This window comes from Dermacentor albipictus, chromosome 7 (genome assembly GCF_038994185.2).
Source record: "Dermacentor albipictus isolate Rhodes 1998 colony chromosome 7, USDA_Dalb.pri_finalv2, whole genome shotgun sequence".
NCBI classification, from domain to species: Eukaryota; Metazoa; Arthropoda; class Arachnida; order Ixodida; family Ixodidae; genus Dermacentor; species Dermacentor albipictus.
In genome coordinates, this window is record NC_091827.1 from 16,858,328 (window position 1) to 16,871,703 (window position 13,376).

The 13,376-nt window shown below is 50.5% G+C and overlaps 1 long non-coding RNA gene across 1 annotated transcript in view; it reads left to right on the forward strand.

Annotated features, from left to right (window-relative positions):
- The first annotated feature begins 2,153 nt into the window (after positions 1-2,153).
- Positions 2,154-13,376, forward strand: part of LOC139047332 (uncharacterized) — a 46,018-nt gene continuing 34,795 nt past the window's right edge. The window contains exons 1-2 of the long non-coding RNA XR_011507102.1: positions 2,154-2,226; positions 5,887-6,318. This is a non-coding gene — a long non-coding RNA (uncharacterized lncRNA). The remainder of the gene's footprint in view (positions 2,227-5,886; positions 6,319-13,376) is intronic.

Sequence of the window (13,376 nt, forward strand, 5' to 3'; positions counted from 1 at the left end):
TTCCTAAACTGATCATGTAGTGAAAGAAGTATTCCTGCTTCGACGTGTGTGGCGTGGACTGTGTTGGTCCACTTGTTGCAACCCCCAAATGGCACACGATGAGGGAACAGTCACTGTAGGCCCCATTTAAGCTATGCTTCGCATGGATTCCAACACATGCGTTGAATCCCCTTGTTTTAAAGTGAAACTTTCTTCGTCTGCCATCCCATGGTTTTGCCTGGGTCGGTTAATCGGTCGCTCGCTGGTCGGGTTATCGCCGATTAGATTCAACCTAACCTTTCTTTTTATATGGGCGTCCGGCACCAGGATTCAAACCTCGGTGCGCCAGCGGAGCAGATTGATGCTCTAACAAACCAAAACGATATCGTTGATCCCTCTTTCGTAGGAATCAGTAGAACACTAAATTGAAACATGTTGTCGCAGAAGCGGTTGCATGTTCGCTTCGTGAACTCACGGTCCACTGTAGCGAAAGGCGCACGAATCGCGCGTCGGCGACCGCGTTGCGGACTTGCTTGGCGCACGGCTTCCTGCTTCCTAGTCGCTTCGGCGATGGCACGAGCATTTTTTTCCGGCTCCGTAGTGTGTAGGGCGGCCAGTTGAGTTGCGACGCACTCAGCTTCAACGAATGCGAGTGGCAAAGATCGCAGCGTGCGACGCGAACGCGCGAAGGCGTTCTGCTTGACGCTGGCGCGTCTCTCGCCGGACTTGCTTTCCCTTTCCTGCCCTTTCCCTCCCCGGAGGAAGAGAAACGGCTCTGATTGGTTGCGCGCGGGGCTTTAGCGCGCGCCTATGCAGCTGGAATCCTTGCTAATGGCTCAGGCTCCGGCGCCGGCGCAGCTGTGAGCTCATCAAATCACACTTTCCCGCAGCTGCTCTGCTCTGGGGGGCAAGTGGGTTTTCTTTTTTTTGCGTGACCACGACAACGTCACTTGCAGCCAATACAAGCTTCGCTTGAGAAGCGTATGGCCTGCCGCTTCGGGCAGGCTGCAATGAGAGCGAGCGTAGCATCCATAGTTGCATTCTTGGCCGCTTGGCTGGGGCGAACGGCGCTAGTTGCGGAGGACAGTACGCGTCCGGCGATGGCGCTCGAAGTGCGTTACTTACGCATTTTCTATGCCGATCCCAGACAAACAGTCCCGGGTGGTGGTGCCACGGCATAGGACAGCGTAAGGTCCATAGATAAAACAAGTTTTATCTATAGGGCCCTTAGGCCAGCGTTTTCGATGCACGCAAGAGGCCGCACCTTTTTTTTGGACATGACATCACGGCGATGCACCCTACCCTCACGCAACGTCTCACGAGCTATACTGCGGCAGCTGGTGTTCGCTTCCGACCGCTCTGCTCCGTCGGCGCGCTCGTGCCTGGCGTTCCGAGTTAATTGGTACGATTGCATTGAAGGGGTTGGATGCGGCGAGAAAATCTGTCGACTGTCTTCTAAGGTCTAAGCATTCTTTGCCACGTGAAAGGCCATGGGTAGACGTGCATAGTTTAGGAAAGGCAAGAAAGCAGCACTAACCAAAAACGAAGCCGCAGCCGAGCCAAACAGTGCTTTCACTTTAGCAGACAATTCTCAATATTTCTGTAGTTTTTTTTTTTTTACACTGCCAATAAATTTGTCGCAGTTGGTCTTTAAAGCAAGGGCAAAAGGGCTCTAGGCAATATCACAGATATCGCATAGGACACAGCAGTTTTATCGCACCACAGACGTTCGTCCCTATACCTGAAAAACGCGGGCCGCGCGCAGCATTTCAAGCGAGCGTGTTACGCACTCGTCCCGCAAGGCATCATCACTAGCGTGACTAGGAGCTCTATATATTCAATGAACGGAGCGAAGATCGCGCAAGTGAGTCAGCTGCGCTCTTCCCTCGAACACGCCACGGAAGGCATTAAACAGCACAAAAACACACAAACAGAAAAAGATAAAAAAAGATGGCCGGGATGTTTCGGGTGCTCGCTAGAGGGCGTACATGCTGCGAGGGGCTGTTACGTCGGCGCATGGTTTCAATTTCGGAGTTCGTTGTTATTATATATTTTTCTTTTTTTATATATTGCATTTATTTTAACATATTTCGCAACTGTGGCTGATCTCACGACGCGTGTAAGCGAATATCGTCGTCACGCCCACCGCGCATTCTGCCGGCAGGTATACTACAGGGCGAGATGCTAAAACGCTTTCGACGCGAGTTGTTCCTCCTCTCCCGTTCGGTGAGGGACGCGGGTGCCTTGGTGAGTGCAGCATCGTTTCGGTGTTTGAAGTCCGGATTCAGTAGGCATGGTCGCGACGCGGCCGGGAGGTGTAGGGCTGCAGATTTGTGTACAAAAGAATAAGTTGCGCGATGAAAAACAAAACGAATCTCGACGAGCCGGTAGAAAGAGAGCGTTACGGGGGTCGACCCGACCCGTCTAATAAATGGCAGAATGGTAAACCGAATGAGGGAACGGATGCGGGAGATGTTGAGAGCTCCTACGGCGCACACACGCCTTTTTTTTTTTTTCCACGAAGGGAACGTGAAAACAAAGGTGTAGCTATGCAGAGAGTGTGACTATATACAGATCAGAATAGCACCTAAATAACGTCTCTGCACTCCTGCTCTACCGCAGTCGCTTAATTTACAAGCCTCGTTGCAAAACGTATAGACTGAACAATTAAATACGTCTTGCCGTTCGATCTTTATCGTGTACATCACACTTCGTTTTCTACCCATTGATCGGCCGCGATGAAAAGTGTCGGTATTAAACCTATTTAAACATTTAGAATATACGGATAAACCTTTTCTTTTCAGCAACCAATTTTTCGTATAGGTTGCGTTACCTTGCAGCGTTATTGTGTGATGGAGGCTCGTCGAGCTGTTGCAGATTCCTTCGAGACTGTTCGTGACCTCGTCTACCTTGTCAGAGCCTCCAATTATTCTCCGATTTAGGATCGCGCATGCTTAAGAACCGAGATATGCGGTACCTACGCACACTCTATTATTTATACCGCAGTACGTCTCGCTTGCGAGCTCACGGCACACGGCGTTGCGAAGTGATATACTTACGTTCCCTGCACACCATCGGGTGTCTCTCTAACTGCAACCGCAACGCGATGCAGTCGACTGATTCTCGGTATATATATCGTACGCCCGCTCGTGTATATATACAAGCTCGCATTTACGCACTTACACGCACCAAAGTGGCCATTAGAATCCATTATCCGCTGTTCTTTTTTTTCCTTCCCCAAAACGATGAGAGGATCCAGACACTTCAAACAATGCGCACCGGTGGCGCGCTACGCCCTCTTCCCTTCCCTTCCCTTCCCTTCCCTTCTCTCTCTCTCTCTCTCTCTCTCTCTCTCTCTCTCTCCCACTGTCTACGTGTTTCACTTTCACATCCCAGAACAGTCGGTCACGGCAAACGCTCATCGCGTGCCTCGCGCGGAAGCGCCCGCCGTTTCCAGCACGGGGCTTGAGACCCGTGTTTAAGCGAGCCATTATAATATGCCGACGCTGCGGCATCAGCGCTTCGCCCCCAAAACACGGCCGGAACATGTACGCTTACGTGTATCCACACATTCAAACGCGCGCTCTAGGCGCCCACAGCTCTGGAATAGTCGTTACACACATACACGAGCAGCCATGCCGTGTCAGCGAGTATCATTTGCAAGTCCGCGAGCGTTTTTCAACGCCGGGCTCACGCTGCATGGTACGGCGAGACGTGCGAGACACGCCACACTTTGCTGTCGCGACACGTGTCGGTGCTGTTTCGTGAGTTGCACGCACCGGCGGTGCGCGGAAGGCGTTGTTCGATTGGGAGCAATTAGCCCCCTCCCACTCCTAAAGGCACGCCGTGGTAATTCGCAAGCTTAGTGATGCTTGTTTCACGATGCTTGTATGCCTTTTTCTAACAGCTATTGTAGTGCTTCTGTTTGTGAGTTTATCTGTCCGAAAGCTTTTCTGTATCACTGGTTATATTTTGTTCCCCTCTACGTAATGCCTTTATGGCGATGTAGGTACTCTGTAATTAAATAAATGTTTGTTGCTGTCGTGGCTTTGAGTGTGGTGGCATTTTGGGAGACGTGGATATGCGCTAGGCCTTTGTTTTGTATTAATATCGAAACTATATCCTAATTTATGTACGCGTTGGTAACTGCATTTTTTGTTGTTGTTCTTGAACGAACATTTCGCTGCAGTCAAAAAGCATTGCGAGTCATCTTACACAAACGAAGGCCTGCTTTATATATGCGCTAGAAATATCCACTATTAGAAACCGTTGTAAAACTGCTTCCTAAGTGACGTCAGGTAAAAGTTTGAAGTAGTTTTCTGGTGTCTCTCTCGCTCATTGCTTTCGAGATTCGGAGTAAAAAGACGCGTGCCAACAGCGACAGTGCTTTGAATTGCAGATTTCATCGCGGATTTTAAGAGTGATAAACAAATAAGCATAGGAAAGTTACGGCAGATAACTAGAGTTGCTATATACTAATATATACTGCAGAACACAGGATGCAAGAAACGTTGTGCAGAAATTCGGCACACGAAATTAAAGTAAATCACTTAGATGGTCGCAAATGTTGGCATCTCAACATTCATTATTCCAAGCCTGCCAAAAAAATGGTCATTTTCTACTCTCTCTATATATATATATCTATATATAATCTCTATATATATATATATATATATATATATATATATATATATATATATATATATATATATATAGCGCTCAATCTGTCGTTTCGTACTCTTCCTTCCCAAGTCTTTAATTTCCATTCTTCCATATATATATATATATATATATATATATATATATATCAGAAGAAGCCAACAAACAAGGGTACCTAGGGCAACACCGTACTGAAAAAAACAAACGTATGCCCCGCAACTCCTATATCCAGTAACATCATATGACATATAGGAAAAATTGGTTTTTGTATGGAATCCTTTATGTTTCATATCGAATAATTGGATATGGGAGTTATGGGGCATATGGACTTCTCAATAGGGAAAGCATAGAGGAAATTATTTGTACCTACTAATTAAATTAAAGAAATGATAAATTAATGGAAATGCAAGTGGATGAAAATAAACAACTGGCCGCAAGTGGGATACCACGTCTTTTCATTACGCGTGCGATGCTCTTACCAACTGTAAGAGTATCGGTGCCCTTGACGTTAGTGAGTGAGTGAGTGAATAGACTTTTATTTGGTCCAGCAGAGCGCGATAGAACGCGCACCCGGCTAATCCCACGACGGGACTGACAGATCTAGTCTGCCGGCCCGATCGCGGGCGCGCTGGACGGCCAGGATTTGGTCCTTGACGTTATGACACCGAACGTTTCAAGACTGGCTGCCAATTACATCTGCAGAGCCGTATTTTCACTGTGCACAAACAATTTCGTTGGCGAACCAAGTCGCGTGTGTGTATACATTTCCCTATTCTTCAACTAATATTCCCATGGCGTCTCTAAATCATTGCGCACGTATGGGAGAAATCCACAAATGAATTCCAGCCTTAAAGACGCCCACAAACAGCCTATACAGCTGCTATATATATTTTTTGACGTAAGTTGAGTACGACGCACCAGAATCTATACCATTGTAGAGGTGAGACGCCGATAGAAAACGTTCTCTGAGCGGAACAAACACCCGATGTTTTCAGAATAACCCACGGAACCAGACGGACTTTTGATTCCGCCTTCGCGTCCCATCGAGATCCTGCCGACATGAGACCGCCGTGCTTTGTCAGTTGCAGCTAGAAGTGGTGTTTACAAAGCCTTGCTTTTCACACTGGAATGGCGGTCAAAGCTATACGTCTAATAACTGTGGACGCGAGCAGCTCCTCACAAATATCTCGGGCGCTGAGGGCGGTGGCAGAAGGATGCCCCCTTACCTTTTTATTTTGCCCTTTGCAGCCCAATTCAACAAGGAAATCGCCGCGTCGTCTGCAACGTTTCTCGCCTGCGCTGACGTCGCGAAACTACATTCATCTTGGCTGTGCTGGTCGCGTTCGCAGCGGTCAAGCCAAGTCGAGCTGATCCATGCGTCTCATTCGAGCGGAGACGGCAGTGACAGAAGGACGTCCCCCTTACATCTTTATTCTACCCTTTGTATGTTGGTAAACTCAAATTCGTTCTTAAATACTTATCTTGCCCCGTATTTCTGCGGCTGCCACCACCCTTGTTGCCGCCGTGTTGCTTGGTGTGAGATATCTTTGGTGTCAACTGCTTCAGCGTTCGATGCTGTCTACGCCATGCGTACACCTATAGTGGGGCCACGAAGAGACAGTGCCGTTCCTGCGACGACTCTCCCCACATATGGACGCTTCACGAAATGCTTCACGAAATGTGAGTACGGCTACCCCACTTCGGTGATTGTTCCGGCTGCTGTGAAGCAACATATAAAAGCAAATGAGAGAGCGGGTGCATGATGTGGCGACGTTCAGTGTGCAGAGCACCAAAAGCTAGAACGGCAAAAGGACAGGCTGTGAATCTCCATGCTTCGGTCTTTCTGGGAGAGATATATCTCGCAAAATATATACATGCTTGCTAGCTTGCCGCGGCAGGTCTAAGTGAACCCTTCAATTCAGCTAATGTATCAAAACTACCCTGAAATACTGAGTCGTCAAGTTGCCCAGGAATAGGAAATAACCAATACTCAAATGATATTCCGCAACAAAAAACGACACGGACGTGAGAGGACGACACACCAAGCGCAAACTTTCAACTAAATTTATTGTACCATTGAAACCGATTTTATACATGTGAAGCAGTGTAGACCACGCATGCGCTTACATGAAAATGAACTTCGCATTCATGTAACATAGTTAAGAGTCATGTGATGTCGCGTCCAAGAAACTTAGTTATTTTTCTGTGAGAGCCAGAGAAGGAAAGCTAACACACTTATCACCAAATTTTGCGATCATCTGCGCTGCAGATATTTCACGGATGAGCTGCGCGTACTGCCACAGGAAACAATCGTGCATTGGTCTTCAAGAGGTTTGCAGTCATGATCGCGTCAATGAATTGCCAAGAAACCACCGGAGCCATTTTTTACATTTTCGCTCTGTTCGCGGAGCCGATCATTGAGGCAACGCCCAGTTTGTCCGATATATTGCTTCCCACATGAAAGCGGGAGGTTGTAAACCACCCGGCGGACACACTCGACGGACTTTTTGCGGTGATGCTTTCTGCACTTAAATGGGAGGGACGGTATATGGATCCGTTAACCTGCAAAGCCTGCCGAGCTTGTTGGGGGCAGAAAAAACAACTCTTACATTCGCCCTTTGGGCCATCTTTTTGAAGTTACGGGATATCCCGTGCATGTAAGGTATAACACTTACTTTAGGGCGTATGCAGGGAGGGGCATCGGCAACTGGCTTCTGCGTGCTGGAACGCGCTTCTCTTAAAGTGCGTTCCGCGACAGACATCAGCACCACCCTAGGATATCCCGATGTTCTTGGCTGGAGAAACAAACTTGACCACTTCTTTTTTTTGGCTGAACATAATTCCGATTTAGTGTTGTCATGATTTCGGAAACATGGTTTGTTCTGGAATACGATGTGTATAAGGTTCCTGGCTACAAATCTTTTTACATGAACCGCCGTGATCGACTCTGAGCTTTAATTCTGAGCTTGTCTCTGAATTCTGCTGCGTTAATCATCATCATCATCATCATCATCATCATCAACCTATATGGTGTACACTGCAGGACGACGGCCTGTCCCTGCGATCTCCACTTATGGATGGATGGATACAACTTTCTTGTACGTCCGGCAAGGTTTAACGCGACCCGGGTTCAGGTCTCCCATGGAGGAACGTCAAGGCCCTGCCTCAACGCCGCCTCACGGGCTTGCTGGACTGCCCACGTCTGGATTCCGAGGTCTGAGCTGCGCAGAGCGGCGGCCCACCTCGACGACAGGGTCTCCGGAGTAACTGCCATCCCTCCTATAACTACATTGCACTCCCACAGCATGTGTTTGAGTGTTGCTGGTCCTTCCTGGCACAATTTGCACGTGTCGTCCTGATGCTTATCTGGGAAGATGCGTTTGAGACGGAATGGATTAGGGAACGTGTTTGTCTGGAGTTGTCGCCAGGCGACGGCCTGCCTCCTGTTCAATTTGGGACTCGGCGGGGGGTATATCCTTCTGGCGTTCAAATATGCACTGGTGATGTCGTTGTATCTTGTGAGCCTGTCCCGTTCTGCTCGAGAAGCGTTCGCTATCGTACGAGAGGCGTTGCCCAGTTCGGCGCGGCGGGTCATGTCTCGCGCCGTCCGGTGCGCCGTCTCGTTTAGGTTGGGGAGCGCGTCGCCTTCCGTGGTGACGTGCGCGGGGAACCATATGATCCTCGAGCTCGCGGTTTTGGATCTGCCCGCTTTGGCCAGAATGGACATGGCTTCCTTGGAAATTCGACCTTTGGCATAATTCTTTACTGCCGTTTGTGAGTCACTTAGTACGACTTCGCATTCCTGTTCTGTGAGGGCTAGCGCAATCGCTACTTCCTCCGCTATTTCTGAGTGTTTGGTGTATACACTACATGTGGTTCTGATTTTTGATTCTGCGTCTATGACTACGGCGGCGTATGTTTGGCCGTTCGCATATTCGGCTGCGTCAACAAAGCGCGCGTTTCTGTCCCTGCCGAATGAACGGAGCAGAGCCTCGGCTCTTGCCTTTCGTCTACCTCGGTTGTAATCGGGGTGCACGTTTCTTGGGATGGTTGCCACCGTAATGGTCTCTCTGATTTTGTTGGGGATTTGCATTTTCTGGCCGTGCTGGTTGTGGTACGTTATGCCGAGCGTGTTCATAATGTGTCTTCCCGTCGTGGTGGTCGACAGGCGTTCGAGCTGCGAGATGCGTTGTGCTTCGGCTATTTCTTCTATGGTGTTGTATATGCCCAGCTGAGTCAGGAGCTCGGTGCTCGTCGATTCCGGTAGGCTCAGGGCTATCTTGTACGTTTTCCTTATGAGCGTGTTAATCTTGTTCTTTTCCGCGACGTACCAGTTGTGGTAGGCGGCTACATAGGCGATGTGGCTGACAACGAATGAGTGGATCAGCCGAATGACGTTGTCTTCCTTCATGCCCGCGTGTCTATTGGTTATTCTCTTTATGAGTCTCGTGGCGCTGATGACTTTGCCTGCGATCTTCCTCACGGTTTCGCCGTTAGCTCCGTTGGCCTCAATGATCATTCCGAGGATTTTGATCTTGTTCACTTTGGGGATTGCGTTTCCGTCTTGGGTGTACAGGCGGATTTCCTCGTACTCCCGGGGTCCTGTGTAGCTCTTTGGTGGCATGCCTCTGCGCGTGGGCCGGTAAAGGAGTAGTTCGGACTTGCTCGGGGAGCATTTGAGGCCCGTTCCTTGGAGGTACTCTTCCACTTTGTTAATGGCCGTTTGTAGTGCGTGTTCAATTTGCCCATCACTGCCGCGGTCTGCCCATATCGTTATATCGTCTGCATATATAGCGTGGTGGATTCCTTCGATTTCGCGTAGTTTGCTGGGGAGACCCAGCATGACTAAGTTGAAAAGGAGCGGAGATATAACTGAGCCCTGGGGGGTACCTGCACTTCCCTGGGCTCGTTCTTCGGACTCGAGGTCGCCAACCGTGAGGGTGGCTTTGCGATCGTTCAGAAAGTCCCTCACGTAGTTGTAGGACCTTTCCCCCAGGTTCAGATTAGACACTTGTTTAAGGATCGACTCGTGAGCGACGTTGTCGAATGCTTTCTCCAGGTCTAGTCCTAGGATGGCTCTGGTGTTTCTTGTGTTGTCGTCGAGGATCTGGTTCTTTAGTTGTAACATGACGTCCTGCGTGGACAGGCGGGATCGGAAGCCTATCATGGTGTGGGGGTAGGCTTCTGTCTCTTCTAGATGGCTGTTGATACGGTTCAGGAAGGCGTGTTCCAAGACCTTACCCACGCACGACGTGAGAGAGATTGGGCGTAGGTTCTCCAAACTCAACGGCTTTCCGTGCTTGGGTATGAGGATAGCCTTGGACCTCTTCCACTGCTCCGGGATGCGGCCTTCTCTCCAGCACTTGTTCATATAGCCCGTGAGTTTGGTAACAGATTTGTCGTCCAGGTTTTTGAGCGTTTTGTTGTTAACCCTGTCCGGTCCTGGGGCTGACTTGCTGTTGAGTCCTTGGAGTGCCGTTCTGATTTCCGCCTCACTGAAGTCTTCATCTAACTTGGGACAAGGACTGCCAGTGTACCGGCCGTGCTCGACCGTCGGTCGTTGCGGGAGGTATTTGTCGCAGAGTTTCATGACGATTTGCTTCTCGCTCGCCGCCCCTTTTTCTTTGTGCAGAAGTCTCTGCATGTCGGCTCTTTGCTTGGATTTGCACTGGGTTTCGCCCAGTAGGTGCCTCAGCAGTCGCCACGTATTTCCGTTGTGGAGTTGGCCATCCGCGGCATTGCAGACTTCGTCCCACTGTTGCTTGCTCAAGGTGTTGCAGTGCTCTTCGATTTGTTTGTTTAAGTCGGCTATCTTTTTTCTCAGCTTTCGATTGAACCGCTGGCCTTGCCATCGGGTTTTTATGGATTTCTTGGCTTCCCAGAGGTGGGCGAGGCGACTGTCCATCTTCTCCGTCAGGAAATCAGGAGTGATGGTTTGCGTGGCCTCCCCGACATCCCTGGTCAAGTCTGCGATCCATCTGTCAATGTCACCGATTGGCTCGTCGTCTTGCCTGATATCCCGGTGCTTGCGAAACTTGTCCCAGTCTGTCCATTTGAAGCTTTTGACTGGGAGGGTGGTTCCCGCTCGGGGGATCGTGATCTCGATGATCATGTGGTCGCTACCTAGGTCTTCTAGGGTGTTTCTCCAGGTAGCCCTCTCGATGTTTTTGACCATTGTTAAGTCCGGTGTGGTATCTCTTGCAACCGAATTGCCCATACGCGTTGGGGCGCTGGAATCCGTGATGATCGTGTATCCCAAGTCTTGCGAGTCCTGCCATAACTGTTTGCCCTTGGTTGTGGTGTGGCCGTATCCCCAGGCATGGCACGGCGCGTTGAAATCCCCACCCACTATTAGCGGGTTCAGGCCGGCGAGCTCGGCTGCCTTTTTGAGCAGGGAGAGAAAACGCTGCCGTCTTTTGGATGGGCTACTGTATATGTTCAATATGAAGATGCTATTCTTTTGCGTTCTGTTAGGAATAATTTCTATCATTATATGCTCGGCCTGCGGGCCTGTAATCTCATGTTCAATGGGTACTAGACCCTTTCTGATTAGTGTGGCAATGCCCCTATCGTTTTGGAATTTAGGGACGAGGGCGTGGTAGCCCGGGATGTTGGCCGACGCGCCCACGGTTTCTTGAAGCATTATCACATCGGGTTTGGGTTGGATGTTTCTTACGTATTGTTGTAGGACAGGTTTTTTCCCGGCTATACCTCTGCAGTTCCACTGCCAGACCAATAACTCTTTATCGTGTCTGGCCATCCTGGAGTCTTGAAGAAGAAGCTGTTGAAAAACTGGAGCGGTGCACGGGGGGCGGTGCCACCATGGGAACATCTGAGATTACGGGATTTATATTATGAGTTCTCATGTTTGGCTGTGGTGATTGCGACAGAGACGGTGCCCACATCGCACATTCTTCGAGCTTGACCACCCTGGTTGTGAGGCCGGATATGGCGGAAGACAGAGTGCCGATTGCACTTTGTAGTTCGGTAAGCATGGCTTTTATTTCCGATCTAGCCTGTTCGGCGCGGCTGGTGTCTTGGCTTTGTACGGCTCGCTTTTTCGCGGGTGGGGTTGCTTTGTCCGGTTCCTCGCCATTGTTGCTCGGAGCAGGAGTACTGACGGGAGTGGGTATGGGGATTTGCGCGGGAGGCGCGACCTTTCTCAGTTCGCGTACCTCTTGGGTTAGCTGTTGTACAAGGCTCTTGAGCATGGCGTTCTCACGTTTTATTTCTGCAATTATCTCATTGTCTATGTTCTTTGTGACTTGCGGTTCTGAGGCAGTTACTCCGTATACCCCGCGCCTTGGCGCACCCTTGACCGCGTCTGCCCAGCTCACCTTTTCTGGGAGGGCCTGGATGGATCTGGACCTGGCTCGGCCCGGTCCTGGGGTGCGACTGCGAGCTCTGCTTCTCGACTGGCTGTGCTGGCGGGAACGAGGGGTCCCGGTAGCCGACGTCGATCTGGACCTGGCCCGGCCTCTGGATCTGGATCTTGGCTTTTGCAGGGCGGGGGCTTGATCTTCTCCGGATTCCTTGACCGCCTCGAGTTCTGCTTCCGCTTCGGCTCTTTTCCTTTCCCATCTTCGTTTCTTAACTATATACGGGGTCTTGAATTTTGCTCGGCAGGATTTGTCTGCCGTAGGGTGTTTCCCTCCGCATAAGCGGCAGTTTGGCGTGCACTGGTGATTGGGGTCTGGGTTCTTGGCACCGCAGCCCCTGCAGATCTTGTCCTGGGGATTTGGGCAGACGTCCATACGGTGCCCCAGTCTACCGCATTGGTGACAGATGTCGAACTGCTTCCTGTACAGCGAACAGCGAAGCAGAGTGCCTCCATACCTGACGAGAGTGGGCACTTTTAGGCCTTCGAAGGCGATGATGACTGTGGTCGTGTTGCTAAGACGCTTGGCTGCCAGGGCTGTCGGGTTCCTGTCGTTCACGATCTTGGAGTTAATTGTCCTGGAGTCTTCTTCGAGTGGTATGCCTCGGATGACCCCCTTGGCCGTATGATCGGGCGCCGTTTCATAGGCGTTGACTTCGTATTGGCGGTCGCCGATCCTGATGACCTCGAGCTTCCTGTATTTTTCTGCGTTGGTGCTGCTGGGTGTGCTGATAACGACGATATTTTGCTGGGTGTTGGGGCAGACGGTGTCTTCGCTGGCGTCTTGATCGGACACTCCTGCAGCCCGGTATATAGCTGACGCAATCCTGACTGCGCCAATCGTTGCGGTGTTGAGGCCGCCCTTGGGTCTAACGACGATCTTGATGTCGTTCCTCGGTAGAGCCGGCATTCTGCTGGCCTTGAGTATTTGTTGTTTTACGTTCCGTGAGCGTCGCGGTGGTTGTCGACCGTCTCCCTCGCCGGTGCGGGAGTAGGCTTCGTTCTTAGGTCTATCCCGCGATGCGCTGGGGCCGGACCGGCTTTTGGAGCCGATCATGCACCAACCGGCATCTTCACCGAATTCCTCAGGAGACATCTCCTCTCCGTTGACCTGGACCTCCATGCTTGGCGAAAAGTGATTCTTAGGGCTTGGGTATTGTTAGGCCTGGCGGGCGGTAGCTCGCCTAGGCTTGCCTCCAGGCGTGCCCAGCGTATGAACGCGGCGTCGGCGTTGCTCGGGCGGAAGTACTTTCTAAAGTAGCCAAACAACGTTTCCCACCTTGAAACTTGACACCAGCACGCTCCTGGCAGCTTGCTGCATTCGAAAATTGCAGAGCTAGAAAAATAGTGTTCTGGCTCG